The sequence below is a fragment of the Triturus cristatus genome, chromosome 2_2 (assembly GCF_964204655.1).
Source record: "Triturus cristatus chromosome 2_2, aTriCri1.1, whole genome shotgun sequence".
Lineage (NCBI taxonomy): Eukaryota > Metazoa > Chordata > Amphibia > Caudata > Salamandridae > Triturus > Triturus cristatus.
The window spans coordinates 62903978-62931326 of record NC_140582.1 but is presented as its reverse complement, the minus strand read 5'-3'; the positions used below and the strand labels follow the sequence as shown (position 1 = coordinate 62931326).

General features: G+C 44.4%; 1 protein-coding gene across 8 annotated transcripts in view; it reads right to left on the bottom strand.

Moving 5' to 3' along the window:
- The window catches only part of SLC4A4 (solute carrier family 4 member 4), a 739594-nt gene that overhangs the window by 331951 nt on the left and 380294 nt on the right, over positions 1–27349 (bottom strand). The window lies entirely within an intron of this gene.

Sequence of the window (27349 nt, the reverse complement as noted above, 5' to 3'; positions counted from 1 at the left end):
TTATAGTTAGGTGGATATTTCACTCGTAAAAAAACAATGAAATTCCCCCGTTATAGTTAGTTCAGATAACTATAACTCGCGCGCCCGCAATCCACTGCTCATGACGTCACATATTACATCACTCATGACATGGTCAGTGGCATCACTCATGACATCACTGATGACATCATCCTTGTGATAGAGTGGCGGTCGCGCGAGTTATAGTTATCTGAACTAACTATAACGGGGGAATTTCATTGGTTTTTTACGAGTGAAATATCCACCTAACTATAACATGTGTGAAACCTATGGTTTTTTAAGTGAATTTGCAAGGTTTTTTAAATGCTAATTCCTTACTATAACGTGTGTGAAACCTATGGTTTTTTCAATGAATTTGTACGGTTTTTAATTATGTATTATTATTTTTTTTATATATTTATTTTACAATAAACTAAGTATTAAAAATGTATTATTACTTGTTTTGGATTTTCACCGTGCGCGCACAGCGCGCACACCCCCGCAATTTTTTTAAAAAAAAATTTAACATTTTTTTTTGCCTTCGGGGTCCTTCAGGGACCCCCTGACAAAGGCTAGGGGGTCAGGAACTCTCTACCCTGCCCCCTTTTCACGTTCGCCACCTTCCTTTTTCACTCTTGCACTGAAAACAAACAAAATGGCGGCCGAAACTTCCTGATTTCGACCGATTTGAACGTTGACTAACATGTAACCACCAATCAGAATTACGCTCGCGCACGTTAGGGTGCTCGCACGGTGCGCGCTTATAGATATTTATATGCTTTTAAATGCTATTTTCTCAGGAACTACTGAACAGATTGACACCAGACATGCAAAAGGCACTTCCCTGACCTGAGGACTACCTCTCTGCTAAATTTCAAGTAATTCTGTTCAGCCGTTCGGGCTGTACCTTCGACTAAAGGTCCTATGGAAAAAAGCATGGGGAAAACGCATTTTGGGACCCCCCTTTTTTCTCGGCCCCTGCTTGACGAATCACCCCGAGACTTTCAGGGTAGGAGCTGAACGGAGCGCCCCATTAGTTTTGAATATTTCGCGAGGATTCGTCAACCGGCGCCAAAGTTATTCAAAATAGAATTTTCAGATTTCCTATGGAAACTCGGTCCTAACTATAACTATCTACTGGCGACCGCCAGTAGATAATATATACACATACAGTTAGGACATGTTTCACTGAGCCATTGTATCACCTATGAAAATGCCGACAGTACTCCTCAAAGACCCGGGCGAACAAAGCTTCTTGCAGCCTTCGAAGACTGATTACAAAAGAGATATTGGTTGGGAGCAGATTGCTTTATTTCACTTCTTTATAGTCTTGTACAATAATTCCGGCTTGAGTTCATATTTACGTAGGTTGCAAAAGTAATTTTCTCTATTTAGAAAACACTGCATTCCTTGGACTTTTGTGTCTCCCCGAGGTGTCACGTGAATGTGCAGGGCAGATTAGGCACAGCATTAAGGTGGCTTATGCAATTATAACTGCACATGTTATCAGTCTCAGAGTTGGGATTAGCGAGTGTTTTTTAGCTAAAGGGTTCTCCCATGATCATGAGAAAATGACTGTGCTTGCCTTTGCAGGGTTTGCAACTGTTGGCTCCATTTCTCTGCTAACTTCCTGCCATTCTTTCGGCAGACGTTAACCCTTTCATTTCAAAGGCGTCTGGGTGCCATGCTTCTTCAGAGGTATCATTCAGACTAATCAGGAGCCAGGTTCCCGGCCAGGCACTACCCATAATGCATCAGTGCTACAGCAGTAATCCTCCTGCACAAGAAGTTCACACCTGAATCCTAGATTCTTTCCAACCACTGTCCCTGATGCCAGATCCATCTTCCTTCTATGAGGCTCCCGTGCCGAAGGGTGGCTGGTAGAGACAGGCCTGAGGCAATACTTGGGTCACCGCGGCAAGGGCCAAACTCATAACACAAACACTGCGGAATGAAGAACATCTCAGTTTTGACATGCATCCCCAATCTGGTGGAGCTGTACCCGTGGTTAGAGCAAGACTAATAGCTGTGGTGTTTTATGTACTCAGAACACACTTTTCTTACAAGCAATAAGCACTAATTTGACCAGCTGCTTCGTGCATTGCCGCTTTTAAAATTGCTGGCTAAGGAGAGGATGTGGCCTAACGGCCAGAGCGGTCGACATTGAAGCTGGAGAACCAGGCTCGAGTCTCGACAGCAACGCTCAACATCCTGTGATTCTGGGTAAATCACTTAATCTCCCTGTGCCTATCAAAATAAATGTGTCCATCTGTAACGCAACTGTAGCTCATGTAAAGCGCTCTAATACCTTTGGGTCAAGTTCACGCTATATAAAACTAAAAAAAAAAAGGTACTGATTCTGACACCCTACTAGTTACAGAATCGGTGACACTGACATCAAGGCAGAGCCTTAGAAAACCTATCACTCATACAACAAACGAGGGCTTGATGCCAACAGGGGTATGTTTTCAAGGCCATTGCCATGGGTGAGGCATGAGGTAACCTTCCCTCTGGAAACAAGAGTTGAGGCCATGAGTTACAATGTGGTGGAAAGCATTGCTCACTCTTCCCAACTGCAGGCGGCTGAAGGTTACACATAAGCAGTCACCCACGCGGCACCGCCTTATGGTGCACTTCCATCAGAAGGAGAGTGAAGAAACAGACACCTGGCTCACAGTTGATGTCCCGTTCCTGAGGACATCGTTGGATCTGTTGGTTCCGATGGTCTACTGCCATTTGAGACAATACGGATCAGTCTTCTTTGAGGCACTCGAGACGAAACATGCCAGTGGAGTGGGCAACAGAAGAGAGAGATGGGCAGCAGGGAGGGCAATGCACATTACATTCTTCAAGAAAGAACAGTCCTGGCACTGTTAATATGGGGAAAGGCAACCATGGAGAAATACAGAAGGGATCTGCACAAACGAAATAGCATAAAGCCGGGATCTCTAAAATAGAAATACCCGCTGCCCTCTATCATCATCTGCAGTACTGACACCTACATACTCATCCTGTGGAGGTGGCACAGAACAGAATATACTGCAATGCATTCTGGTTCATGGGGTAATGTCTTGCATTAATAACACAACGGCATACAACATGGACTGCATAGTTTCAGCAAATCGAGTTTCTTTTTCAGCAGTTTTAAGAGAAAATATTACACATTCCTAAAAAAAAAATCCCCAAAGCCTTGAACTAAGTAAGCCTTAAATATGGCTTTTAGACAATACCCTTAATCCAAAACCATAATCCTGTTGGATCTGTTGGGTGAGTGGCAAGCACAAAGGCTGTGTATTCGAATACAGCAAATCCATCGAGGAATGCAATGTCACAGCTATTACAGGACACACTGCCCTCTCCCTGGCTGTTCTCACCACCAAGCATAACATCCACACACTAATCTTTAATCTCATCGTTTTAAAACCATTTAACGAGAAACAAAATTTCAACTGGGCTTAAAAGAATGAGAAAGAAGTTCACCGGTGCAGGCGGTGTGGGAAATAGAGACACACGGGCCGTTTAAGCTGTTAAAACAGCTCAGAACACTTAGAGGTGGCAAATCAAGAACTAGACCTCTTAAGTCCCAACGATTGGGACGACAACAGGGTTTGGTGTAATACTGGCCTGGTGGCAGGTTTATCACTAAGGCACATCATCACTTTCAAACGATTCGGTCCAAACCTTGAGGACGAACAGTAAAAATCTTTGAGTATCAATCTTTACCAGGTAGACGTCCACGTCCGGCAACTGCTACTTAATTTTTTCTGAGTGAATACAATACTGCTGCCCTCTATCATTCCCTACAGGTGTAGGTGGGCATCCGCTTTCAGCCATTTACACATTCCACAGCATCCATTCCTTAAGAGTGAGTGTCAACCTCCATTGTCCATAGCATTAATGACTGTGGGTGGGCAGCCACTTTATCCCATTATACTTTTCGTAGCATCAATTCCTTACGGGTGAGTCCACTTCAATCGTCAATGGGATTAATGGCTCAACGTGGGTGCCTACTTCTGGTCCTTCACACACACCGTGGTACCCACTCCTTAAGAGTGAGTCCACTTCAATCATCCACAGAATTCATGACTCAGCGTGGGCGCCTACTTATGGTCCTTCACACATACCGTAGCACCCACTCCTTAAGAGTGAGTCCACTTCAATCATCCACAGAATTCATGACTCAGCGTGGGCGCCTACTTCTGGTCCTTCACACATACTGTAGCACCCACTCCTTAAGGGTGAGTCCACTTCAATCATCTATCGGATTCATGACTCAGCGTGGGTGCCTATTTCTGGTCCTTCACACATACCATAGCACCCACTCCTTAAGAGTGAGTCCACTTCAATCATCCACAGAATTCATGACTCAGCATGGGTGCCTACTTCTGGTACTTCACAAATACCGTAGAACACACTCCTTAAGAGTGAGTCCACTTCAATCGTCCATAGAATTCATGACTCAGCGGGGGCACCTACTTCTGGTCCTTCACACATACCATAGCATCCACTCCTTGTGGGTGAGTCCACTTCCATTGTCCACAGAATTCATAACTCAGCGTGGGCACCTACTTCTGGTTCTTCACACATACCTTAGAACCCACTCCTTAAGAGTGAGTCCTCTTCAATTGTCCATAGAATTCATGACTCAGCATGGGCGCCTACTTCTGGTCCTTCACACATACCGTAGCACCACTCCTTAAGAGTGAGTCCACTTTCATTGTCCATAGCATTCATGACTGTGGGAGGGCAGCCACTTTCAACCTGTTATACTATCCATACCATCCATTCCTTAAGAGTGAGTGAACACTTCCGTTGTTCATAGTGTTCATAAGTCTGAGTTTGCGTCCTCTCCCACTGTCTGAAGCACACGCCCCACTGGAAGTGACCAGTGATACAAGACAGGTTGTGAGAGAATGGGACATCCCACTTAACCTTACTTATAAGAAGAGAAACAGCACAGTCCAGATGACTAGTTTGTCCACAAACTGCATCAGAATATTGTTTACTACCAGCAAATCTCTAACTTTGTGAATTAAACCTTCCTGTGGTTTACCAAGCTGCTGTTGTTAACTGTTCCTGTTAACATTATGATTAGGGGTGGCATAACTTGTGTTATTTGCAATTGTGTAATTACACAAAAATTATGCAAGATTATGCTGAATCACGCAAGGAGCATAACCCAGCATTTAGCCCTTTATTTCTTAGTGCAAAATGGACCTGTGGATGGATTTTGCGCTAATAGGACAGCATTAAATGCCAATGAACACAAACAGCAGCAGTCAACAGCTGCTCGCACTCGCTACATTTGTTGTTCCTCTGCTCCTGCTGTAGGATGTTTGTGCCAAATTACTCATAATTAAGTGAACGGTGGTAATCGTGTAATTTGTGGTTATTTTTGGGTCAAAAGACTACCGCAGCAATTACTCCAGTGTAATTGAAATTTTACCCAGACCTAGCTATGAAAGCAATTCTTCATGTTGCATGGATGTTCAAGATGGTTTTGGGCCATATGTATCAAAATAGAGTTTTGCGATTCTCAAATTGTGATTTTCAGCTAATCACAATTTGAGAATCGCAAAATGCAATGTATGTGGGATTTGCTAATAATTTAGCAAATCCTACATATTCCTTATTTGCGAATCGCAAATTGAGATTCGCATATAAGGAATACCTTCCCATTCATTCCTATGGGCTAGGAGGCCCATAGGAATGAATGGGAAGGCATTCTCAATTTGCGATTAGCAATTAGAGAATCACAAATTGAGAATGCAATTTCAAGGGTGCCACGGTGTCAAAAGGACATGTATGTGCGCCACATGGCACTTTAAAAAATGCAAAATAGTGCATTTTTAAGTGAAATCGCAATTTACCACCAACTTGTATTTGGTGGTAATTTGCGATTCCTTAAGGCTGAATCGCAATTTGTGATTCCTTAAATGCAATCGCAAAATAGGGAATCGCAAAATTTGCGATTCCTTATTTTGCGAGGGGATTTTTGTGTGATACATTGCACACTGCTGATTTGCGATCGCAAATGCTGAAATTCTGCGAATTTCAGCGTTTGCGATCGCAAATTGGCTTAATACATATGGCCCCACGTTGTTTATATTTTCGCACTTTTTTAAGTAGTTAATGCATTTGTGAGCAGTGAGACAACTCAACAGCGTGGAGTGCTAAAGGACTGAATGTATTGCTCCTAACGGGGAGCGATTTGCTACTTACAGGGCCTAGAGGCAAGGGCAGTGCAGCCTTTCCAATGGCTTACCCATTAGTCATGGAGGTTTCTTAACCCTTTTGCTGCGGCGGGAATTCCGCTGCAGCGCTGGGTGGGGTTTGGGGGCAGCGTGGTGGCGCGCTGCTCATGACGGAACCACTCCGTCATGAGCCGCGGTTGAGCTGTGCTCATGACGGAGTGGTTCCGTCATGACTCCGCCCACTGCGCTAATCACCCGCACAGGCGGGGAATTAGCGCCGCGTGGGCGGCGCGGCCGCCAACGGCCGCAGCATGACGGAACCACTCCGTCATGAGCACACGGCAACCGTGGCTCATGACGGAGTGGTTCCGTCATGAGTGGGGAAGGGGTTAAGCATCAAAATGCATTTTCAGATCTAAACACTATTTTTATTTGAATTGATGGGAAAGACTTGTCACACTCATGCTCACAAGCCTGCCAGGGAGAGAGCTACCTCAGGGTCAGGAGCACCACTGGGAGCTGTTAACACCATCGAGGTCCTTGTCAATGAAAGAAAATATTGAATTAGGATTGAAGTTGACTCAAAGATGACACCTGCAAGCTGATTTTGCTATTTTTTTTTAAGTTCTAGAGCCTAAGAATTCAGCATGTAGTAACTAAATGTATGATGTGAGGCTAAGACTGGGTCAAGGGCTAACCATGTGATGTCACTGGGTGGTCATTGAGTGTGTGATGACTCTTGTCAACACTTCAGTTCTTGGTGAAGCTGCACCCATGCGTTCAGAATCTGTCCCTGCAAGTGTTGGTGATCTTCATCAGTCAGCCTGTTTTCTTTTTAGTGTTTCATTTTCTGGACAGTTAGTTCTCTGTTGACATATTCCAGAGAATGATTTACACTGATCCACTTGAGCAGGTGTCTAGCGTTCCCTCCTGGCCAGTTGTGTACTGGCCTGTCCTGTATGTTTTTTATTCCAGGCCGGTAAAAACATCGGGAAAAGAAGTGAAATTGCTTCTGAAACATAACACGGAAACAGCAAACACATCAAGAACTCAGTCAGAAAAGTATTTGGGAGCTGTCTAAATCTTTTCAGATCGATTTTGGTGGTAACCAGAGGGTTAATTACCACGGTATAAAAGAAGTCTGAGAACTTCACACGATTCTTTTCCACATAACAGTTCTTATCTGTTCCCTAACAGCAAACACATTTATTTTGTAAGAAGGTGGTAATCCTACATGAGGTTCACCGAGTAACGGTTTGCATTATTAAAAACTGTATTTACATTATAAGCAATATGTTCTCTAATATACTCTCTGCTTGCGGCATGTTCAATTCCAACCACAGCTCGTGACCATCCCAACCAACAGGGCTCTCAGGTGGTTTACATGTTGCGGGTTTTATTTCCCTGCACTCGCCCCCTCCGTGCCAGTGGCCACAGCGACATCTTCCGGTGGCCGCGAGACCGCACCTTTCTGGAGCAAATAAACGAAAACGGCAACAGGACGAGACTATGAGGAAATGTGTTTCTCAAGTAAAAAATACCCAATAACTGACACAGTCTCTACAAAGATATCAATTCATGTTACAGCGGGAGGATGTGAGAAAAGGGTGCTTGCGTGTTCTTCTCAGAACTGTCCAACATAAACATTAGCCTTACCTGCTGGCTCGCTCAAATGAACTTTGGTCTGGGTTCGGATGTGTCGCTGGTGAAAAGCTTCCCACAAATCACGACACAACGTGCCCCTAACTGTGTGCGGCACATACTCCTCTGCCTCGAACCAAAACAGTTGTGCTCCCTGCGTCCTCCGGTATGATAAAACTGTAGTGGTGTAACCGAGGTCAAGTTTATTAATGGCTCTTTACTCTGGGTGTTTTGAAGAGCGCTATGATGTTATCTGCCTCTTCTGAGCGCTAAACCCGATGATAACCGAGTCTATAGGGTCCTGGTTGAGTTACAAAGTGTACGTAGTCTGATCGTAATGAAGACTTTGCCCAAACTGGATATCTCCACACACCGTCGAGTGCTTAGAAGCCAACATTAATCGCTGTAAATGCCACAAACTTCCCACTGACTTCCTAAACACATTTTCTTTCTATATTTGGGGAGAGAAGCAAGGGTAAAAACCCCGGTTCTGCTTTTGTTTTTTAAAAGCAAAGGGCTGAACCTCACAGTGCCGATGCTTTTAAAACAAAAAAGCGTCTTCCTCTAAATTGTTTTCAGTGCTCCTTCGTCCATCCATTCAAATATGCCTGTTTCCACACTGCCGCGGTCCGCTTAAACAACACAAACGGGGAGGGGCCAGGGAAGAGAGAGAGGAGACGGAAAACAAACAGCTGTGTGTGGCAGACGAGTCCGATGCTTTGGAATTGCTCAAAAGCGGCACTGTTTGTTTGACCGGAAGCTCTCCGCAAAAAAACACAGCTGCCCGAAACTCGCACGCAGCGTGTGACTCGGTGGCTGGCGGCACTTGTTACAAACTGTAGCCCCCTGGTCACAATCTACGCAAGAGTATATCCTACCCTAAAATACATGGCCGTATGTGACGCCTCGACATGCACAGGACGGAACGGGGGTGACGTAACAGGGACACAGAATACGATTAAAAGATAAACGGCTTCACTTAACACTACACCTTGTGAGTGTATTCTCTTTATGTCGTCCAGAATCCACTGATGCACTTGCTTGCGTCTACGTGCCTTGTTTAAACTTACCACCAGCAAGGAATTTAGTACCTGGGCAAAGTCACAGAGTACTCCATAATAAAACTTTTTAAACACTGCCACATTTAGTAGAGCTACCTTGAGAAAAACAGAAGCCAGTAAAGTCAGGATACCCAGTAAGTAGACTGTGAGTTCAGTCTGGCAAACCTTAATGCAAGAAGTCAAAACAAGCCCACTCACCTCGACACATCACTACTTAGCAAAGGACAGGGCTAGTATTTATATAGTGCACAACTAGGAAACAGGTTGTCTTGAGACCCTGCTCTGCATAGTCGTTACCAGCGGTGTTAAAAACACGTTTTCAGTCCATATCTAAAGATGAGGATGGTGTTTTCTTCCCTCATGGGTTCAGGAGGAGTCTTCTACAGGCAGCACTCCAGGATAGCCATGTCACAATATCAAAGTCAATAATATTGAACCTGCACATGTCTCACCTGCACAATATAAACCACCACCCTCTCATCACAGGAGCTTGTAAAGGGAAGTATGGATGGACTTTTCCCAACTCCACATTACTTGATAATATTTTGGTAGTTGATACTATGGAGTTGATATACGTGCAAGTTGATACTAAAACTACAAGATTGTGGAAGATCACCCAGACCATGGCAGTCAAGGTAGTCCAGACTATACCAAGAAAAAGCACTGAATGTACTCTTTGTTTTGGACTCAGTCAGGGGAAACAAACTGAAGAACACAGTCATCTCAAACAAATGCTAATAATACAAAGGATGTTTACACAAAGTTGTTGCATCTAAAGAAGGAAGGGAAGGAAATGTTTATCAGTTAGTCAGTCAAAAAGTCTTTATTCGATTTGCATCATAAAAGACATACTACACATATTAGACAATTCGACTACAAAACAATTCATGTACAATACAAAAATAGACTGTAAAACCTTTAAAATGGTAGATAAAATAATGAATTAAAAATGATCACATCATGTTAAAAAATACAATAAAGTGCAAAGAGAGACGTGCCGTTTATGCCATAGACCAAAGTAGATACTATTGTGTGGCAGCAGGGAACAAAGATTACAGCTTCAGTTTCTTGGCCCTAAGGATCCATGCCCAACTAATAAATTTAGCAACACCTATTACTATAGGAGTGGAAGTATCGGTTTTCAAAATTCTACTAGCGACCTGTGCAGAACGAGTGCTCATTAGTCTGCATGCAGGTCGAAGCCAGATACGTCTGGGAAGTTGATAAGCTGGGCAACAAAAAAGGAAGTGATCCATGGTTTCAATCTTGTCAACACAGAATGGGCATTTATCACTACCAAGAGGACTCCAACTTTTGGTGAGTCCTCGCAGTGGTAGAGCGCCCACTCTGAACTGGTGATACAACTTACGATCTAGGAACTTCAAGATGGTATCCCAGTAACTTTCAAAGACAGAGTCATCCTTAAAAACTAGAAAAGAAGCAGTCATTGTGGAACCTGTAGGGGAAGCACATCTCCTATTCTTAATGTAATTCCAGTACGCATCCTTAAGCACCTTTTTTGCCGGGAAAACTTCTGTATCAGGGTTAACCCATAGATCACGCATCCCGAGATCATATAACAGGGTTTTGATGCTAGACAACCAGGGAATCCTATGCGACCCCTCCAACCCTTTGATCTCCAGAAGGGCTTTTGCATAGTTAGATAGTTCGGGGGTCGTCCACAAGCGGCGCCAGAACGCCAGGGGTCTATACCCTGCGCAGTCCTCTATAGGCTGAATTCCCAGGTCAAACAAAAGAGGGATGCGTGGAGTGGATTGGGGAAGCCCAATAGCTGACCGGAGGAATTTATTCTGGGCAGTTATCAATTTGGACAAGTTATTAAAGCCCCAGATCTCAGCTCCATATAAAATATCAGGTAAAATCTTGGAGCCGTAGATCTTCATGAGTGGGGCTATTGGTTTTGTTAAAGAGTGTTTGTGCTCTTTCAACAAAGCTCCTCCCAATTGGGCATGCTTGAGCGCGAGAAGATCCAGCTGGTGAGACCAGCTGCACGTCTCGCTAAAAGTGACTCCAAGATAAGTAAATACTGCCGTTTGGGATAAGTTGACACCACCCAAACACACCTCCGCCTTAACCCGCCGAGGGCCACGAAAAACCATAAACTTGGTCTTCCCAATGTTTATTTCCAGCTCATGCTCGCGGCAAAAGGTCTCGAAGCGAGACAGGGCCAACTGCAGTCCCTGTCTCGTCCTCGAGATCAAAAGGGTGTCATCCGCGAACATGAGCAGGGGAATCTTCATTCCTGCCAATGTAGGTGCATCTGTAGGGCTATTTAAGAAGTAGTTTACAACCCCATTGATAAATAAAGAAAACAGGGTGGGTGCGAGTACACACCCTTGTCGTACACCTTTGGATACTTTAAAACTATCGGTCAGTTCCCCGGGTTTACCCCATCGGACACGGGCGTACGTATTTTCATGTATGGTGACCAAAAAAGAAACCAGATCTTTTGGCATGCCCATGTCCAAGAGAACTTTCCATAGCTTGTCCCTCGGCACAAGGTCAAACGCAGACCTTAAGTCTACAAAGGCTGCATACAATTTGCCTCCCCCCAGAAAGACAACCTTCCAATACAGAAGTACTACCCTAAATACTTGGTCCAGGGTCCCAGTGTGGGACCGAAACCCTGCCTGAAGTGGAGACAGCACGTCAAAGTCAGACATCCAAATTTGGATACGACCAAGTACAAGGCGGGCTATAATTTTTTGTACTGCGTCTAATAGACTAATGGATCTGTAGTTACCCGGGGCAGAGCGATCGCCTTTCTTATATATCGGCAGTATCTCTGCCCCGAGCCACGAGTCAGGGACTACAGCACCACCCGCAAGGGCGTTAGCCAGGAGGGTCAAATAAGGAATCCATACATCTTGTTCCTGAATAAATAGGTCAGGAGGGATGCAGTCAGGTCCTGGGGCTTTACCACTCTTAATCGAGCGTAGGACTAACTTGGTTTCATCAGGGGAAAATTTTAAAGTATTTTCAACAACTAGAGGACAAGAAAACTGCCTGTCCGTTAAAGCACCAACCTTAAATTGTTCCTCAAAATACGCTACCCATTGTTGTGGTTCTACTTGATTAGAGGGGCGAATATCCGAGGGGGAGTTACCCCATTTAAGGAGATGCCAGAGTTGGACCATGTTGCGGTCATGACAAGCCTGATATAAATCCCTCCAACGCTCCTCATCCCAATTTTGCTTGGCCTTGTGTTGGGCATTTTTGTAAACAAGTCTACACTTTTGGATGATAGAAAGAGAGCCTGATTTAATGGCCTCTTTCAGGGCACTTTGAGCCATTCTGCAGTCCTTGTTGAACCATGTACGTGGTCTCAACTCTTTACCCCTACCGGTGGCGGGTTGGCTTTTCACAAAAAAAGTTTTGAGCTCCGCGAAGAGTTTATTGTGGGAATCCCGGATGTTATCCTTAATCAAGTTTTGGGATTCCATTTTATTAAGTGTGACCAGGGTACTGTTGATTAATTCCCTGATGGCCACACGTGAAGATTCACAGGTGGCAATCTTCGGCCATCTCACCCTTCTAAGATCGTTGGTAACAATGACATCTATAGGGGAACTGCCATCTGGGTAGGTAGGGGAGGCTGCAAAAGTATTAACCTTAATACACAGTGCAAGGGGATTGTGATCACTCTCGACTCTACTTACTACCACCATGTCGTCTATGAGTGGCCACAAATCCAAGCTGGCTAATATATAATCAATTCGGCTCCCTGACCTACCATTGTCAAATGTAAACCTCCCCATCCTGTCAGATTTGGTTCGCCCATTGACTGCTCTCATGCCCTGATTTAAACATAGACCCTTCATAAAAAGAGCAGCTTGAGACCATTTGTTAACTGGTTCCAGCTCCAACATGGGAACACCCCAGGATGAATCTTCTTCCTCTGTGAAGTCCCCACAATCGGCCCCCAATGGCTCAAAACAAACATTGAAATCTCCAGCCACAATCTTGTACGTGAACATAGAAGCGGTCTCCAGAAGATTCTCCAGTAGTAGACAAGTGGGAGAGCACTTGCCTTGTTTATCAATCACACCCAAAAACAAAGAGTAGGGGTTAGCGTGCTCTGGCCTAAATGTGACCTAGAGGTCATCCAACAACTGAAAAGCTGTTCTCTTGCAGAGGTGGATCCTAAATGGCCTTCCAACGTCAAGAGAGCGGAGCATGAGTTCTACAGGACTGCTCTAAGGCTTGTGCCCTCTCCTTTGAAATTACATTTCTGTTGCATCGAACACTAAACAGTTCTGTCTCCAAGCCATTCAATGCAAGCATCGAAGTTGCTAGAAAGTCTATACTGGCCACCTGAGTGGAGAAGAGGGAAGAGAATGCAGCCGTTCCCACCAAACTGCCATGAGATGGAGCAGAGGGATCCAACTCTAGAGTGGCCCAAAGACTCCTACCGCAAAGCCGAGGTACCCTTCGAGTCATTTATAGAACCCGAGGAGAAGTGGACATTTCCTAAAGCAAACAGCAAGGTCTGTGGTAAAGGGGGCATCATGGAGTTTGCTTTCCAAATATAAAATCTTCTCCCTCATAGCAGTAAAGAGGCCCTATAATGCTGTTACTCAATGAAAATAAGTTCACGCAAGCTGACAGTAACGTTTAGGAGAGAGGATTATACACAATGAGGCCTGTCCTTCCCTGTCCAGAAAATGATCATATGTAATACAATATCTGCTCCAGTCATTTTAGAGATTTCTGGGCCTCAGATTTGGATCTCGTCCTCATTCCAGTTTACCGAGGTTTCACTCGCTAGCATGTCCATCCTAATTAACAATGCAGGTAGTGACAGTGTAGTCAGGAAGTCCTGTGCTGCTGTTTAAACTGCCCTCAGCTCCCATCAATGTGATGATCTTCTTGCATCCCGAAGAGACCACAGACCATAATAGTTATAGAACCCAGGGCAGACTTTGAAGTCAGATTCCTCCCTTCATTCGAAGGATGGACTCAAGTGAGTTTTCATGCCTTCATTGGAAGGGTGGACTTTGAAGTCAGTTTCCTCCCTTCATTGGAAGGGTGGACTTTGAAGTGAGTTTGCATGCCTTCATTGGAAGGGTGGACTTTGAAGTCAGTTTCCTCCCTTCATTGGAAGGGTGGACTTTGAAGTGAGTTTGCATGCCTTCATTGGAAAGGTGGACTTTGAAGTCAGTTTCCTGCCATCATTGGAAGGGTGGGCTTTGAAGTGAGTTTGCATGCCTTCATTGGAAGGGTGGACTTTGAAGTCAGTTTCCTCCCTTCATTGGAAGGGTGGACTTTGAAGTGAGTTTGCATGCCTTCATTGGAAGGGTGGACTTTGAAGTCAGTTTCCTCCCTTCATTGGAAGGGTGGACTTTGAAGTGAGTTTGCATGCCTTCATTGGAAGGGTGGACTTTGAAGTCAGTTTCCTCCCTTCATTGGAAGGGTGGACTTTGAAGTGAGTTTGCATGCCTTCATTGGAAGGGTGGACTTTGAAGTCAGTTTCCTCCCTTCATTGGAAGGGTGGACTTTGAAGTGAGTTTGCATGCCTTCATTGGAAGGGTGGACTTTGAAGTCAGTTTCCTCCCTTCAATGGAAGGGTGGACTTTGAAGTCAGTTTGCATGCCTTCATTGGAAGGGTGGACTTTGAAGTCAGTTTCCTCCCTTCATTGGAAGGGTGGACTTTAAAGTGAGTTTTCATGCCTTCATTGGAAGGGTGGACTTTAAAGTGAGTTTTCATGCCTTCATTGGAAGGGTGGACTTTAAAGTCAGTTTCCTCCCTTCATTGGAAGGGTGGACTTTAAAGTGAGTTTTCATGCCTTCATTGGAAGGGTGGACTTTAAAGTCAGTTTCCTCCCTTCATTGGAAGGGTGGACTTTAAAGTGAGTTTTCATGCCTTCATTGGAAGGGTGGACTTTGAAGTCAGTTTCGTCCCTTCATTGGAATGGTGGACTTTGAAGTCTGTTTCCTTCCTTCTATGCTATGAGTGAAAAATCCAAAACTTTTTGGTGAGATATCACTCGACAAGTAAGAAGACAATGGCCAAGTGCCTGCATTTAAGAAAACACCTTCTAGTGCAAGTGTTAAAACTCTGCACTGCAGTCCCCTTTTACAATTCAATGGATACTGCATACAGGGTTGCAGAATGATGCGTCTTATCAGTGAGGCGTTACAACTCCAACCATTCCATGCAATTGTGTTCCTTCGCACTAAGGCAATGATTCCAGATACTACCGCCCCCATTCTTCTACGAATTTAGGCAGGATTGAGTTCACGTGCAGTTTGCTCAGATGTGTTCACTAGTTTCAATATTTTGATCAGTTCAACATTTTATTGTTCCTTAGTATCAAACTACAGTCTCTAGAAGCCACACCAGATTTGCTCGTGGTTCTTCGTGTCACCTGTCCCGTGGCACATGCTAAGCTCTGAAAGTTGCTCTTGACAGTACCAGGTGAGTGGTGGATGATGTTGCACCCTCCCACCTTAGCAGTGTGGGCTATTTGCTATGGGCTGCAGTGGTAGCTTTTCTGGATGGCATTACAAGACAAATTCAAGGACGTGGGTCTTCGCAGCAGTGGTGGCCATCTTGGTCAGCTCTGCACAGGTACTCAGCAGATGTATTTGCAACCTCCAGGTCTAAACGTCTTGCAATGATTTATGTGGGCTGTGGTAGCCTAGGGCTTTCCACTCGAGGGTGATGCAATCTGTTGCTCCTCATCGGCAGTACCAGTATCAGGTCATCACACCTGTGTCCAGCTGCCAGGTGACAAGTTTCTGGCACAGCATACCCCATGAACTGCACAGAGGCCAGGAGGATCTTTCCGTAGCAAGAGTCACCTATCACACTCTCTCAGTTTGTCAAATTTCTCTGGGGTTCCTCTCGCATAAAACACATGAGCCTTTCCTCCTGGACAGGCCCCCTCTTGCAACCTCTCAGCAGGCAGGTTTCAAGGCTCTTTAGGCAGACCTTCAGCTCCTCCAGCAAAAATACTGACTTCAGGTAATGTCCCGTCACCTCTGGGAGACTGGCTGTGAGGCAGATACTAGCCCTAGTCACATAGGTACTCTTCGATTCCTCTGCAGAGCACTCATTTCCTTGGCCAAAAAGAAATTGGATCTGGAAATAAGTGGAGTGGTTTAGATCCCACTTTATACACATTTTCCAGACAGAGGATGTGGATCAACTATTTCAAGGTTCAGAAATGTTAGGTTTGGTTCTCCTTCATGTGGCCTTCTCAAGCTGCTCTCCAGGCATTGCTGGCTCCAAGCAAGAGCACCCACAATGAAGTGTGAATTTTCTGTGCCTGGCAGTCTTCAGCCTTCCTGAAACAGCAATCAGAGAAGGAGAAAGGGGCATACTTGGCTTAGGAACTTCCTTAGCTTGGACCACAAAAACTGCAGTCCGGCCCCTCATCCCTACCATCTACTAAATGGCAGTGCTGAGCAAGCACTAATCAGCAATCTCTTGGTAAGAACCCCTTCATGGAATTTCTGAAGGTAGTCCTGTTTCCATCCTCCTCACTTCAGTGTTTAGGTCCAGCTACAGGATTGCAAGCAATACACTGCCACTGCTTTAGGAAGCTATTGTCACCTTCCATCATGTTACAATCAGGGGCTTTCAAAATTGATCCACAGGCTTCAATTCTCAGGCGCTCTCTCTAACATACACACACTCTCCAACTGCCAAACCTGTGTCACACACCCACTCCTACTGTCAAACCTGTGTCACACGCCCACTTGCATTTCCATGGACAGGCTAGATTAGCATGATGCCAGAAGGCACAAGTAAAAGTCAGGATACCAGTTTCACATGCAGCCAGGCAGTGAGACCAGGGGAACACGCATGTTTACCATTCAAGGGACGTTCCCCTCCCAACTAATATATAAAGATACTTATAGTCAGGGGTGAGACACTCACACGTAAGAGCTGCAGCGAGGAAGAAGGAGGAGTGGTAATGGGCCATACTACCTATGCTGATAAACTATTTTAGGAGACTACCAAAAAATGGTCAACACAAATTAGACTTCTAACAAACTCCGAAAAATGGAGTAGCATAAAAAGTATTCTCGATTGTGTAAAAACTGCCTTTTCTACTGCTGAATAAATGTGAACTACATGTATCTACTCTGAACACAGTTCATTCCGTTGTTTTTAGCTCGACTCGGCTATTACAGACAAGGACCAACAATATGCAAACCAGTCTTGACTCAGTAAAAGCCCAAACTATTCAGCCATGCCACCACTGACCATGAATAACTGCAACTCTGATGTGTTTCGGCCTTGTTGGGCTGGCTTCTTCAGCTTCGGCCTGAGCCCCCAGGACACAGTGAGCACAGGACTCATGTCTGGATTAATTTGATACTGTTGTCAAGTTCTTGGGCTGTCTTATTTAGTATGAAAAATTTTCTCTTTTGATGACTACTACTTTTTTCTAAGGAAGGAAAGAGAGATAGGTTTTCTGCAAGGCACATTATTTTGACATAGAGTCTAAAATCCGTAATCTCGGTCTGGCAAAGACTTTATAAGGATGGCTGCCAGCCAAAAGGCTACCAGTGCTTCAGTTTGGCGACAAAAAGGGGCTAACGTTGTGTTATCCACGCAGAGGCACTCAAGGCCTGCCTGATGCCGCCCAGGTGTACAGCCAGAGACAGTGTAATAGTCTAGGGTCTGTCAAAAACAGAATGATGTGCAACGTGTCCGATGAGGACGTTTCGAGTATTGTATTGAAAGAAGTCTGCTAAAGTATCTGCGGGACATTCAGAGTGAGAATCATGGGATGTGCTTAGGTTAGCATGAATACACTCGGAGCACGAGGCATCATGCAGAAACTGCGAGTCACGTGACTCCTCTGGCCAGGGTTGCCAAGCAGACTGGTGAGAAGCCGCCGCGCGACTTTTCAATGAACTCAACCAATGAAGGCGCAGCGCAGCAGGCCTTGTTTTCCTGCACATACCATGAACAGTAAGTAACTTGGTGTTTTTTTCACGAAAGGATAACATTCCATGGACTCCACACCAGGCGCTGTCCCTGGGATACTGATATGAACCCAAGAAGAATGGCTTTCATTCGCCGGTCGTAGGCAGAGAACGCTCATAATGATGCCGGACTCACTGAAGTGTCCTTTCTCTGGCCAGCCATGCAGAAACATTTCGTTTGGCAACTTACCAGTGGTATGCGTAGCCCGTTTCACAATGTGGTGCTTCCGTCCGTGTTTACATTTCTCTCGTTCGTTTTGGCCAAAGCCCTCCATCCACCCCCCCCCCCCCCGCACCCCAAGGTGGGTCACATTGCACCTTACCGGGTGGCGCGGAGTGTTCCGTCCCGAGTTCAGGCGGCCCCCACTTTCTTTCAGCCCTTGATATCGATTTAAGATTTGCCACAGAATTAAGGACGCACTTGTGTTGTCCTCAAAGCGAGGTCAGACCACCAAGTGCAAACGGATCTACTCTTGGAAGGGTTTCAGCATCATATTTTTCGGTTCTGGCACCAGCTTCCTGAAACAGTTTCCATTTTATGCGTGGAGGCGAGCATAAATCACAATTTCTTTGCTGTGTTTTTCAAGGCCATTTTCCCCCCCGCAAAAAACGTACTTTCTCCACTATGTGCTCTGTGAGAAGACTGAATAACTTTAAAGCCACAGCGCTTCACAGAAAGAAAAGAAGACAGACTAACGTCTTTATCTTAAATCCTTCTTTTGATCACATCCCCCCTTTCCATTTCCCTGCCCAGGACACTTTACTTCCGCATTAAGTGTTTTCCGGGGTAAACGGAGTGCATGTTTCACTGTTCCTACGGATGTCGCACCTCAAATTGTCCTTACCTATTTCTCTGTGGAAGGGCGAGGGAAGTGGGGTGGGTGGGTGGTTGTGCCTTATGATTTTTTTCATATTTTGAACATTTGAAAGTGCAGAAGCTTTATTTTCATTAATGGGGGGTTTACATATGTTTTAAAACCAATTAAGTAACATCTGACATACTTGTAGTTTCATCTCATTTATCAAATTTATAATTTTAGGCAGAGGGAGATTAAACTTTCTGCCAAGGATCACACAATTTTCAGTTAAGTGCTAAAGCTGGGCTTAGAAGCCAGGTTCCATGTCTGTAGTTTAGCCACTATACCACATCCTCTCCCTACCTCTGTAGCTTATTCCCTCAAAATTGGGTATTCACCCTACTAAATGGAATGCTCTGTTGTGGAATGCCAAGGTCTGGCCTCCCAGTATGGGTTCCGCCCCTTTCCACCATCTTGAATTAGAAATCTTGGTCTGCTCACTGAGGTCGTCTTAACGCACGGGCATTCGGGGCAGTTGCCCGGAGGCCTCACGAGCATAGGGGCTGCATGCAGACCAGAATTTAACCCTAATTTTCCGTTAAACATTTTAATTCCTTTGAGTGGTTGTGTAGGCAGGGCCCAGTGGACTGCTTTGCCCGACGGCCTATAATGCTGTTAAGACGGCCCTGGTTAGGATGCACAGATTAGTTCAGTTCTAAAACTATCTGCTTCTTCTTAGTTGTTCGCAACACATCCTCTGTTCCCTCTCATTCCGTCATCATGTGGAAGTGGCAAATGCCTTAATTCCCTATTTGCAGACCACAGACGTTGAATTTATCTTGGGGTCCGAAGCAGATCAATCGTGCACCTCACACGGAACCAGCAGGAGTCTGCCCCCTTACTTTGTGGTTTGAGATCTTTTCCCATCTCTCATCAACCGTGTGGCTGCTGCACTGGTTACCTGTATCGAAGAGGAGTCAAGGCCTTCCATCTTGCACCCCGGATCTCCTGTAGTCGTTGCACTCTACTCTAAGGTTGCTCATTGCTCTCCAACTTGTGCATTGCGTTGAAGGTTGAGCCATCACATTCCATGCTGCTATGCTGTGGAATTCTCTTCCACGACTTCTCAGAAGAAAACAAGAGTACTTGAGGTTCAGGAATGCCAAAAAGATGCTCATTCAGCCCTGCCCCTGAAGCCTGTGATTTCACTGGTGTGTTGTCATCCAAAGGGTCAAGACATCCCTTGTGCTTTAAAATATCCATTTACAGTGCATTACAATTCTGAACAAAATGCAATGCAGTTCAAGCTGATATTCAAAGCAATCTGCGTTAGGCATTGACCGATGCAACAGGTACAGCCGATCAGGGCCTAGATTAAGAAAACATTTCCACTGCACTTTGATGGTACATACAGTGCTGCTGAAAGAACATTCAGAAATAAACACAGCAAGAATGCGCCTGAAGTCATGCTAAAATGGGCCCTCTCGCTAGTGTGGTTACATTTGGCTGGTGGCGAAGAACTAATGGACACTAAGGGCCTAATTATGATGATGGTCCGCCAAACCCGTGGTGGCAGTGCGGCTACCGCCACACCAGCAGTCCGACCCCCATATTCCAAGTTGGATTGTCAGACCGCCATGGGACCGCTGCTACTGCCGGGGATCCGCAATCCTTGGCAGTCTTGTGGCGGTCTGAGGCCCGCAATATGCTGGTGGTGTCGCTGCGGCACTGCTAAGCATATTACGAGTTTCCTCACCACCACAGTTTTCATGGCTGTGAGCCCGCAATGAAAAGTGTGGCGGCGAGAAAACGAAGAGGGCCCTATAGGGCCCCCTGTTGCCTCAGGGCCAGGGGACGAACATGTGCCCCCCTGTCTGCATGCACTTCATAGTCCATGCCATGCTGGAATGCACTTTGGCGGTCCCAAGGGGATGCCTTGCTACGGAACACATATGAGCACGGCACCGCTGTGGGACCGCCAAAGCAGGACTGCTCGACCTAGATTCCAGTTGGAATATGGCGGGTGGTCTCAGTATGGGTTTGGCGATGTGGCAGTGGTGCGCTGGCGTGGCAGCCTGCTCCCACACCGCCAAACTCATAATCAGGCCTTCCGAATCCACTCTTTGAGACAATTGAAAAGCAGAGGTGGCATTGTTGTGCTTGTATAGCATTTTAATGCTGCAGCTGTAATAATTGTAGAGTTGTAACTGTAGTGCTGCAGTTGTAATTGTAGTGTTACAGCTCATGTATATGCACACCAAGAAACCACTCGCCGAGGGAATCAGAAGGTATGTGTTGTAAAAGCAACGTAGTCGTAATATTGTAATGCTATTATTGTATTTGTAAATTTTGACTGTAGTGTTGCGTTAGTAAATCTGGTGGTGCAGCTGTTGTAAATGAAGCATTGTGCAGTAGTGCTGCAGAGGAATAGTGCTGCAGTTGTGTTGTGGTGCATTTGTAGAGCTATCATGCAGTGGTCTAGAGAAGCAATTGTAGATTGGCATTTCAGGGTGACAGATGTAGAGCTGCAGACCTGCCACTGCAGAACAGTAATTTTGGAGACGTGCAACTGAAAAAATGTAGTGTTGTACATGAGTAACTGTTAAAGAAGCGCTGGAACTATGGAGTTGTGTTGTTGTACTGTAGATCTGCATCCTCGAGCTGTGCACTTGTAGTGTGGTTATCGAAGAAAAGATGTGTAGTTGTAGAGTTGGTTCATTGTAAGTTGTTTGCAGTTTGGCAATTATTGAGTAGCAGTATGGTTGCAGTCGTGCAGATGTAGTGTTACACAAGCAGTGTTGTGCAGCTGTGCGTTGTAGAATTGCAGCTGTGCAGTGGAAGCAGTGCTGTACACGTGCAGCAGTAGAGTTTGCAGTTCTGCATTTGTAGAGTTTTGCAGCTGTGGTGATCATGAATGGGAGGTGTGCTGCCATTTGCTTGGTAGCCTGCCCAGTGCCCACGCGCATAAGACAGTGAAATAACTTTGTATTTTGTTTGCTTTTCGGCACAAAAGGTAAAAACCATACAGTGGCGAGAGATGTTGTCAGCTGCCAAATTTTGAAAAACTCAAAGGATGTTTTGGAACCTTTGAAGCAGTAGAACATAAGTCTCACATTTAGAGGAGGTGTATTCGAAATCCCAAATCCTGAATTAACTCCAAGTAATCAGGCTTTTCAACTCCCCTTTTCCCCTGGTGATCATCAACTACTTCCTGATGGCACCTGTAAATTGCAAGACTCTCTAGAACCCCCCCCCCCCCCCGCACTCTCCCCACCTAAACTGAGCTCGGTCTCTGGCGTCTTTTAACCCTTGGGTGACCAATGGCCTCTTCTGCAAAGCTCCCTACTTGGTGGCATGTGGTGACAGCCACAGGAGAGAGTTAATGCCCAGATGAAGTGTACTCCATAACAGAAGGGGACCAAGGAAAATGCTCACTTAAATAACCAATGCTAAGTAGGGAGCGATGGGAAAAAGTTAGGAAATATACGAGCAACCATTTTAAATCCTGACTGCTCTCCTTGTTTTAACAGCTCACTAACTTCAACTGCTGTGATGTGAAGGTAAATGAAGGAGCACAGAAAAAACTCGTAGCTTTTGCATCTTGTACGGGAGTCAAATGTTGTTCTGCACAGCCAAGTACAAGGATTCACTCTCAGGATATCACGCAACACATTGAAATGCTACCCCTAACTGAATAGAGACTCCGAATAACTGTGCCATTTGAGGGTCATGCAGGTATTTGGAACAGGAGTCGTCAGAGGCAGGAGAAATGGAGTAGGAGTCGTCAGAGGAAGGACATAACACCATTCGTGCTATTTAGGGTGGACGGTTCAATGACATTTTTTTCCTGTGCCACACCACTAATAATATTAATAATAATAATCTTTATTCGGCAGTAAATACAGCGATAAAAGAAACAGGTTTAAAAAGAAAGAAACTCTGCACATCAGATCCATGTAATAACTACGTACAACCATATATACAGGTTTACAAAGTATCGAACAGACAGCTAAAAAACATTAAACGTATGCTCGGGCCATGAGCACAAATTGATAAGCAAAAAACATGTAAATACTCCACAATAAACAGCAGGGATTTATTACGTTTTATAGCAGCAAAGCATTGTGCAAATACGCAAAGGAGTAATAACCATTAGTTGCCCCTAGAGCGCCTAAGCCTTAAGGCAGAAGTTACTAACACAAAAAAGTGTGTGAGCATTAGGTAAAAGCTGTAAAAACAGTAAGGCAACATGAACCTGTCTAAACCCCAGATCTTTTAAAAGCCCTTTAAGATACGCTCTTCTAGGGTACGAGAAAAGAAGATAAAATGGAGGGTATCCTGTGGAGACCTAGAGTCGCAGCCACAGGCACCACTAAGCGGTGAGGGACACCCCCTTACACAGCACACACACACACAACCATGAAGAAAACTCCCAGGATGTGAGGGCCATTGTTTTTTTGTTTTTCAAAAACATTTAAAAAAACCTTTTGAGGAAAACCTTGGTGTATGTCCATCAAAACAGACGGAGAATGCACACCGAATGTTTTGTACACTGAAAGGAACCAACATGATGGTGGTACCTTTCAAAGTACAGAGTTGTCCACTGGGCAGACAGGCAACTCTAAACTTGGTTGGCAGAGTACCCATTGGATGGCAGAGGTAATGTCCTCCACCACCCCAATAAACATTACGCTCTATTTGCCCAGAATCTCAGGACGGTGAAGAGAGACTGGTGTGAGACTCTGGTTCCCGATGCTCCAAGGTCGACAGGTCTAGTCTCAAGGCCACTTCTCCCCCCATGCTCCCTTATGCTGGTTTGTAGTCAATCAGAAATGTTATTGATGGGAAGAAGTTCACTGACATTAAACACAAAAGGTGAAGAGCAGTTTTCCTATCATCCTGACAGGAGGTAACTGGGCAGTAAGCAATTTAATGTTGCGGGGACATGTAACTGATTAACATACCTTGGAATATAAGAGCAGAGCTTTCATGTGAAGCTGTGTGTGACAATATTGACATTGAAATACCAGTCTGCTGATCTATTGTTCAAAATAATGTCAAGGTAGGTTTACTGATATCAACTACTCTACAACCTTGTTTTAGAGTCTATATTATCGTCTTCTCGGCAGGTCGCTATTTCAATGGCAATATTGTGGAACAATGCCACATACGAGCAAATTACGCCCACATCCAAACCCTTATGACCAAAAATATGCTAATGGTGGGTATCACCATACATAATATCTGCAAATATGATGTCCACAAACTAAGACCAATTTTACTAAGCAAATTTGTGAACAATTAATATATTTGCCCTAGACTGAGGTAAAAATAAATTTCAAGTTGTGATGGAGTACAGATCACGCACTACAAGCAGTGTTCCTGTTTTATAAAAGTACTACACTTTATTTCCTTTCAGAGTCACTTCACTATCAACAATATCCAACCTCTCCAGCATATGATAAAATGAAGATTTATCTATAAATTCTCAAATTACAGGGATAGGTGCCAATCTTTTAGCTAATTGATGAGAACTAGAATGTGAGGGTGGAAGACAGAGAGCCTGAGCAGATGGTGCAATCACAACTGATGCCAATGGCCAAGACTGTGATGTTCTAACTGTTGGTGAAAGGACAAAGCACAGTTTATGATTCTACACCCTAAAAGATACACATCTGTTTGTCTAAGGAAAGAATGAGCACTGTTGCCTGTCAGTGGTGAGAAATAGAAATAAAAGAAACAAAAGCACTCAGAATCTAAAAGAAAGACTGTCTTTCGGGAACCTAGCAAATGGCATGTAAACAATCATGCGGGCGTGCTAAAATGGCCAAAAATACAATCAGTTGAATTACATTGCAAACCAGCCTCTTAAAGTCATGAAATAAGAAACACACTATCCCTACATTATCTATTTCTGAAGTTACAAAAGTGCTACTATTTTTTCTCCTTGAGTTTTTAACCTTTGTTATTGACTATAATTTGGTAGATAGGTCTATGGTAATGGGGTTGACACCTTAGGGACCACAAAAGTGTTCTCGGCTCAATACAACTGAACCTTTTGCTGCAGTGCATCGTGGGCAGTTTACCGACAAGGAGAGGACACTTACATAAAGACCCTATTTAGTTGTTAGCTTCATTAATTTCATGCAATAAAAACAGCTGAAATGTTTTTACTACAAGAGAGATTACCTGACCTGAAAGGCATTTTTAATCCTCCGGTATGATTCATGGCTGTTCTCCGAAAACCCACTAACAACACGGATCACGCCCAGGAGGGACTGCAGTTAAAGTAATGGCTGTTGGTGACAAAGGATAAGGTGGGTCTATAGAGACTGCACACCATGAACACACAGGAAATGGGCAGACCGGATTGAACTGGTACTCCATATCGAAGTATGTGCTTTTTTGTTGAAAAGGTGACAAACGTTGGTGGAACATCTGACACCTCAGAATATGTTGTCCTACGTTGACCCTCGAGGGCAGGTGCCATGCCATATTCCCCTGAATAGCGACACAAGTCGGTAGGTCTAGCTACAAATACCATTTCTCCTCCCATGCTCCCTTATGCTGGTTTGTAGTCAATCAGGAATGATACTGTTGGGTAGAAGTTCACCGGTCATTAAACACAATAGTGGAAGAGGTAGGATAGTGGAGTCAAGTAACCCACTCTAAGCTTCAACCCAAGTTAGATTGTCGGTTATAAAGATTCTACATTTTTCAAGTCCTCCACCAAGAAAGGTGCTCTTCCAAGCACTGTAATCTGTACCTACTCACATGGGTCAATGACAGCCCTACAGACATCAAAGGGTAAAACAAATGTCATTGAAGGCTAACAAGGGAAGTAATGGAGCAATTTCCCTATCTGCCTGGCAAGAGGTAGTGGTGCACGTATATGCAGCGGCATCTTGCAGGCATAGCGGAAATGCACAAGAAGCAACTGAGGGGCATGTAGTTCTGAAGCCCAATTCCAAATGGACATTGAGAAGCAGGGCACACTCCAGACTTTTGAATATATATTTGGAGTATCTATAAAGAGGGGGAAGAGGGAGGCAGAATGCTGAAGCCAGCGGACATTGGTCCCAAAGGCATAGAGGCCGGCATTCTAAGGATCAACAAAGGAGGGCATGTATTGACAATTTCACAATTTACCCAATATTCAGATTACATTTTTTCTTTGGTCATTCATTTTTAATTTGTTGAAGGCATACAACAAATATAGTGGTCCGTGTTCATGCATCACCTGATAAGATCCCCAACTGGTGCTGCTTGCTGCTCAGTGGCCACAGCACCTGGGCATTGGAAAGGGCTTTGCACTAAATTATGGTTGGAAAAAGTAATTTACTGATATGGGGTCAAGTAATGGATGAACATATCTTTGAGTGTAAGAGTGCGGCTTTTGTTTGAGGCTGTATGTCACAATTTCGCTGTTGAAATATCAACCTGCTGACATATTGTAACCATAATATTGATCAAATTAATGTCAAGGTAGATTTACTATTATAAGCTCCGCCTTTTGGAGACAATATTATTGTCATATCGGCAGGTCACTATTTCAATGGTGATATTGTGGAACAATGCCCCATTTGAGCAAAGTATGGCCATATCCTAAACCCTATGGTAAAAAATATGCTAATGGTGGGTAGGACCACACACAACATCTGCACATATGATGGTCAAAAATATGCTAATATGGAGGATGACTACATACAACATCTGCAAATATGATCGTCAAAAATATGCTAATGGTGAGGAGAAGCACTTACAACATCTGCAAATATGATGCCCGCTATTAAAGACCAAATTTACTAAGCAAGTTTGTAAAGGATGAATACATTTGCCCTAGACTGAGATCAAAATAGATTTACAGTTGTAATGGAGTGCGGACCCTACACTACAATGAGCAGTGTTTCCTGTTTTATAAAAGTACTACATTTTATTTCGATTTAGAGGCACTTCACTCTAAGAACAACTAACCTCTCCAGCACATGAGCAAGCAAAGTTTTGGCTACAAATTCTCAAGTCACAGGGATGGGTGGCAATCTTTTAGTTAGCTGATCAGGGTTATTATTTGAAAGTACAAGACAGAAAGCCTTAGGGGATGATGCAGATACAAGTGAAGTCAGTGGCCAAGGAATTGATGCACCAACTGTAGGTTGAAGGACAAAGCACACTTCATGATGGTGCATCTCAAAAGGTACAATAGGCCATGGGCTAATTAACAAGTGTTGAAACAATTGTTAACACACGAGTCTCTGCTATCTGTGTGACTAAAGAAATAATTTTCATTGTTGCTTGATAGAGGAGAGAAATAAAGAGGAAAGGAACAATAGCTCCCAGATTCCATGAAGAAAGACTTTCTTTCAGGAACCTAGCAAATGTCATGTAAACGATCATGGAGACATGCCATTTGGGCGAAAATAGAAATACATGAATTACATTGCGAATCAGCGTCTTAAAGAAGATGCAGAAAAACACTATCCATACTTTATCAATATCATAAGTTATTAAATTGCTGCTATTTTTTCTCAGACAGTTTTTAACCTTTGTTATTGACAATATTTAGGGCGATAGGTCTAAAATAATGCTCTTGACTCTTCAGGGACTTCAAAAGTGTTCTTGGCTCAATTGCTTGGAAGGCTTTGCTGCAGTGCATCGTGGATGGTTTACCGACAAGGAGAGAACACTTACATAAAGA